This window comes from Scyliorhinus torazame, chromosome 8, assembly GCF_047496885.1.
Source record: "Scyliorhinus torazame isolate Kashiwa2021f chromosome 8, sScyTor2.1, whole genome shotgun sequence".
Taxonomy (NCBI): domain Eukaryota; kingdom Metazoa; phylum Chordata; class Chondrichthyes; order Carcharhiniformes; family Scyliorhinidae; genus Scyliorhinus; species Scyliorhinus torazame.
Genome location: NC_092714.1, coordinates 32857041 through 32863026, shown reverse-complemented (window position 1 = coordinate 32863026; position 5986 = coordinate 32857041). Strand labels below are relative to the sequence as shown.

At 43.0% G+C, this 5986-nt stretch overlaps 1 long non-coding RNA gene across 1 annotated transcript in view; it reads right to left on the bottom strand.

The window, feature by feature from the left end:
* LOC140428726 (uncharacterized) overlaps window positions 1-5536 on the bottom strand; it is a 50746-nt gene extending 45210 nt beyond the window's left edge. The window contains exon 1 of the long non-coding RNA XR_011948839.1: window positions 5462-5536. This is a non-coding gene — a long non-coding RNA (uncharacterized lncRNA). The remainder of the gene's footprint in view (window positions 1-5461) is intronic.
* Between the last annotated feature and the right edge of the window lie 450 nt (window positions 5537-5986).

The window sequence follows — 5986 nt, the reverse complement described above, 5'->3', positions numbered from 1 at the left end:
ACAGGGAGAAGGAGCGCCGCTGATGTTTCCACTCCCTGGCACACAGATGTTGAAGCTAATTGCAGCATCTCTACTGCCAATCTCATTGAAATCAGTCAGCGCTGCAGAATTGGACCAGGGGCATTTCTAACCTGCACAGCTCCATTTCACTCTTGTTTCATCTACTAAAATGGAGGGATTAATTATTTAATAACAACGAAATCACAATCATTCAACACTCGTGAAGTTCTATGTACCTTGTGTCAAATCTACACTGAGACACCCAACCTGTTCAACGCTTAAAGGTGTATGATATATTTAAAGTAAAGATGAAGCTATAGTTCTTTCAATTGCTCACAGATGTGTAATGCTGTGAATTAAATGAACTTCCAGATGGCTCATGAAACGAACAACCCAACTCCGAGGCCCAGCTGTTCGTCAATATAAGTTGACTGCGGTGCACCCATTTCTGTAAAGAACACCCAGGCATAAGGAGCTTTCACATCAATTTGCCATTGTTCTTCAGTAAAATAGACCCAAATGGAGACAGCTGGACATTACCAACCTTTGCAGAGATTGTTTCAATCCTGGTGGAGACCAGGAACTTTTTTTTTAATGAAGTCAACAAGATTCCACGGTTTAAACAGAAGAATTTTTGACCGCACAAGAGTCAACGAGGAAAATAGTAAATAATATCTATATACTTCAACATTCAGAATTAACATGAGTTAAACATGAATTAGTCGGCAAATTTTCATTTACTTAAACCGTAAGTTGCACAGTAAGTGGCAGAGGCAGCTGAGACAGAGTTTATAAATTGGTCAGCTGTCCACTCAGATTGTGATGATCCCACTGAGTCACAAAGTCCTTCAAACTCTGTCTTCCTTTTGAGGAATTTCAGCTCCAATCCCTCTGGGAGCTAGTCGGACTCTCAGTCGACAGCAGCGTACTAACCATACTAAGTTCCACAGGCATGGTCTTCACCACAAATTTGCTTCCACCTGCAGAACCTGCTCAACTAAGTCAGTAGATCCACCAATGTTGGTCACTGTCTGTGCGGAGTATGTACGTTCTCCCCGTGTTTGCGTGGGTTTCCTGCAGGTGGTCCGGTTTCCCCCCACACTCCAAAGATGTACAGGTTAGGTGGATTGGCCATGATAAATTGCTCCTGTGTCCAAAAGGTTAGGTGGGGTTATTGGGTTACGGGGATAGGGCGGAAACCTGGCTTATGTAGGGTGCTCTGTAAATTCTAAAATAAAATACAGGAGGGAGATAGAGAACCTAGTGGCATGGTGTAATAACAACAATCTCTCCCTCAATGTTAGCAAAACTAAAGAGTTGGTCATTGACTTCAGGAAGCAAAGTACCATGCACATCCCTGACTGCATCAATGGTGCCGAGGTGGAGATGGTTGACAGCTTCAAATTCCTAGGTGTGCACATCACCAACAATCAGTCCTAGACTGGAACACCCACGTCGACGTTACCACCAAAAAAGCACAGCAGCACCTATACTTCCTCAGGAAACTAAGGAAATTCGGCATGTCCACACTGCCTGTTACTAATTTTTTTCAGATGCAGCATAGAAAGCATCCTATCTGGCTGCACCACAGCCTGGTCTGGCAACTGCTCAGTCCAAGACTGCAAAGAACTAGAGAGTAGTGAACACAGCCCAGTCCATCACACAAACCCGCCTCCCATCCATTGACTCTGTCTACACCTCCCGCTGCCTGGGGAAAGCGGGAAGCATAATCAAAGACCCCCTCCCAGCCAGGTTATTCTCTCTTCCAACCTCTTCCATCAGAAAGACTGAGAACATGCACAAACAGGTTCAAAAACCGCTTACTCCCCGCTGCAGACTCCTGAATGACCCTCTTATGGACTGAACTGACGTCTTCATAGTTTACATAGAGTTTAAACTATTCTATGTTTAAAGAAGAAGGCCATTCAGCCCATTGAGTCTGCACCGGCCCTTGGAAAGAGCACCCCATTTAAGCCCACACCTCCTGTAGCCCCATAACCCAGTAACCCCACCCAACCTTTTTCGACACTAAGAGCAATTTAACATGGCCAATCCACCTAACCTGCACATCTTTGGACTGTGGGAGGAAACCGGAGCACCCGGAGGAAACCCACGCAGACAAGGGGAGAACGTACAGACTCCGCACAGGCAGTGACCCGAGACGGGAATTGAACCTGGGACCCTGGAGCTGTGAAGCAACAGTGCTAACCACTGTGCTACCGTGCTGCCCGTGCTTCACACATATTCTATACAGAGTATCCTTTCCTCACAATTTTACAAATCAAAACATTTTGGGGGGTTCTCGTTGGGTATCCTAACAATGTTATTCACTCTGTAATCCCATTCATCCTTTGGCATTGGGGCTTTGCCAGTTTGCCATATTGGCACTTTCCAGGTGCCGGACCATGTTCCTGAACACCCGGGGGCTCCAATGCCCTCCCCCATCCCCCCACGGGAGCTGGGGGAGACTTTGGCCTTGATATTTAAGATTCATTTCAATATGTGAGTCAGATTCATTTTGTTTTATAAATTTAGAGTACCCAATTCATTTTTTCCAATTAAGGGGCAATTTAACATGGCTAATCCACCTACCCTGCACATCTTTTGGGTTCTGGGGGTGAAACCCACGCAGACATGGGGAGAATGTGCAAACTCCACATGGACAGTGACCCAGAGCCGGGATGGAGCTTGGGACCTCGGTGCAGTGAGACCGCAGTGCTAACCACTGCGCCGCCGTGCTGCCCAGGAGTCTGATTCATGTCCAGCGAGGTCGCATCAGGCACTGTGGGTCGGGAACATCACGGGAACATTGCATTTCGGCACCAGACCCAAACCCCGTTTCGGGGCTCTCCCGCTATTCGCCAGGATTAGCGGGATTGGCACCGGCCACGAGGCCAGAGAATCATCTTTGCACATCTTTGGACTGTGGGAGGAAATCGGAGCACCCGGAGGAAACCCACGCAGAACCGGGAAGAACGTGCAGACTCCGCACAGGTAGTCACCCAAGGCTAGAATTGAACTCAGGTTCCTGGCGCTGTGAGACAGCTGTGCTAACCACTGTGCCACCATGCCATCAGTTAACAGGCCTTTTATCATATTTGTCATTCCTCATACCAAGCAGCTTCTCAATGAACCTGTGTTGTATACTTTCTCAGGCTGCAATATCTTCACATAGTATGAATACAATATTCTAACTGAGATCTATTAAGGTTTTATATAGGCTCATCATTAACCCTTGGCTCTTGTATTCTACACCACTTTTGTTATCAAATCTAGAATTGCATTCGCTTTTTTAACAGTTTGATTGAAGTGCCTCGGGGCCGATAACTGAGTGGGCTAAGTGGCCATAGCATGGCGCAGATTAATACCAGCAGTGCAGGTTTAATCCCTGTGCTAGTTGAGATTGGAACATGCCTCCTTGTCACATAATGATATCCTGAGCTACGATTGGACAATGCAGAGAGCAATGTGTTTTTGACATTGCACAAAGTTGTTCCCCCAAATGCATATATGCCTTTCCAGAACATCAAGCCACCTTCCATCAATATAATTACCGCCAGTTTGTTTAGCAAAGTGTATCACTTCACACTCACCCCCAGTTTTTAGCCCATTCCCCCAGCTTATCAATGTAACTTGCAGATTTCTTTGGCTTTCTAAATAATCAATTATATCTAGTGTTATGATATAATCTGTAAATTTCAAAAACGCCCTCAAGGGCCTGTATCCAAATCACCGATAGATCCAGAGAGCAAATCTGAACACCACAGGACACCACTCAAGCACTCTGTCCTTGATCTTACCTGTGATGTTCTTTGTGTTGTTAATTTTAGGATGGTTGGCATAGTGTATAGCTTTAAAATAGCTTTAAATTGAACAAAGCTATAAATTTATTAAAACTATTAATTTGGATTTGACGCTTACGCCTAGATAATACACAGTTGATAATACACATATAATCTACACTCATTTACTACTAATTTGTAGACTATTACATTAATTATGATCTGCTCTCACTCACACTATCTTTCGTTCAGCCTGTTGTCTAGCTTTCTTCTCAACCTCTCACCCATAAGGCTTAGTATCAATGTCTTATATGCTTGTGCATCTAGCTCCCTCTAGTGGTTGATTTAGACAGTTCACTAACCCTTGCAGTTCTTACATTTATGATAATGTCACATTGCCCCCTGCTTTCTCCCTTCTTATTCCATCCGTTATCTTCCCTCTCATCCCATGTACTTTAAATCATTTCCATGTTGTAACCCGCCAAAGGCTTTTCTAAAATTCATTTACACTATATCTACTGAATTTCACCAAACAACCTTGCCTATGAAGAATTCAATGACGTTTGGCAAACAATGCTTCTTGGAATCCTTGCTGGCTACTTCAAACTTTTTAAAAATGTAAATGCGAGGTGGTTTCATTTGTGAATTTTTCTCTCCTACGGATGTTAAGCTGATGGCTCTGTCTATCTGTGGTGATGGTTATCTTAATTATATGAGCATCTGGATGCATTTTCTCCACTGAGGGATTGAGGGTCGTGTGAAATGATGTTAGTGAAGCTCAATATGGCAATGTACAATCAGTAGCAATTACCAGTCTTAAGAGACAACATAAAAGCTCACCGAGCTAACCACAAAATATGCAATGTTTAGAAAACAACTCCACAACAGTAAAATGGCTCAAGAACAACACTCTCGGCATCTTAAATGGACATTGATGTTTATGTCTGAGCACCTCTTTTTAAAAATCAATTGGCATCAGTCAAATTCAGGCACAAAGTAAAAGTTATTATCTGCTTTATAAATATGTTTCACGGTTGGGCCTAATTGACAATTGACATCGCATGCTCAACAATTGGCACTCGAGCTTTAGCTAAAAACGCTCAGAAAACCCAAGTGGAAAACTCCCCAGGCCTAAAGCTTTCCCGCACTCCTCAAATGGCCTCTCATGTTTCCTCCGTGGTAAGAGAGGACAGGCATTGAGACATCCATCTTGATCCAAAAACTGGGAAGTTAAATTGATTCCAGATAGTCTTATAGAATGTGAGGGTTGATATTAATCTCGGAGGAGCATAGGCTCATGAAATGGCCAATAGAATTGGAAGCAATTTTTGATTTATTCTGGCAAGCTAGATGTTTTCCAGATATATCGTTCTCCTTAGAATACATTTTTGTTTTGTAATTCTGAGCAATTTCATGGCCATTACATGAGATACAGGTCGAGCTCTGATGTGGCACCTCTTGTTGATTTGTAGTTAAGTGTGGGGTTTTTTCTGAGAGGGGGCTGCTTTATATTTCTTTTTTTTTTAGAGGGTTAACATTCAACAAGAGCTCCGTATTTGATTAATAAAGTACTCTAAGCTGCATTCTAAGAAATATAACAGTTAGGATAATATTAATCTTCTACTTTATACTAGAAGGACCTCCGTAGAACTCACATGATGGGAAAAAGTCCAACTTACAGTTTATTTTCCTTTCAACGGTGAAATCCAGTCTTTTGAAAAACACTTTAGTCTGGTTTCCATCCCTGTTGTTTTGCTCATACTTTGTGAGTCATCAGTTTATGGAATAGACTGCCACCTAGTGCAGTAGGCATAACAGTTAAAACATTCAAAAGGGAATTATATCAATTCATAAGGGACATAATCATTCAGAGCATAAAGCAGTGGGGTTGGACAGGGGAAAGAGATGAAAAATGGTCAGGTCACCTCCTGAATGGGACTTTGATGATGGATTGTGTTTGATGGGCCCAATGGACATTTGTCATTGCTGCACTCCCATGTTCTTGCAATGACTGTTTCAGTGAGATTTTAATTGACGTTATACAGTGACTTGGAACTGCTTCAGAATGACATTAGTTCTTGTGCCCACACCTTGACTCAAGCAAACCTCCCATAATAGCACAAAAGAAAAGGAAAGCCGTGATCTGAGCATGTGCTTTCAACTGAAAGCACAAGATGCTTTTTGTCTGTAATTTGCCCTTAAGA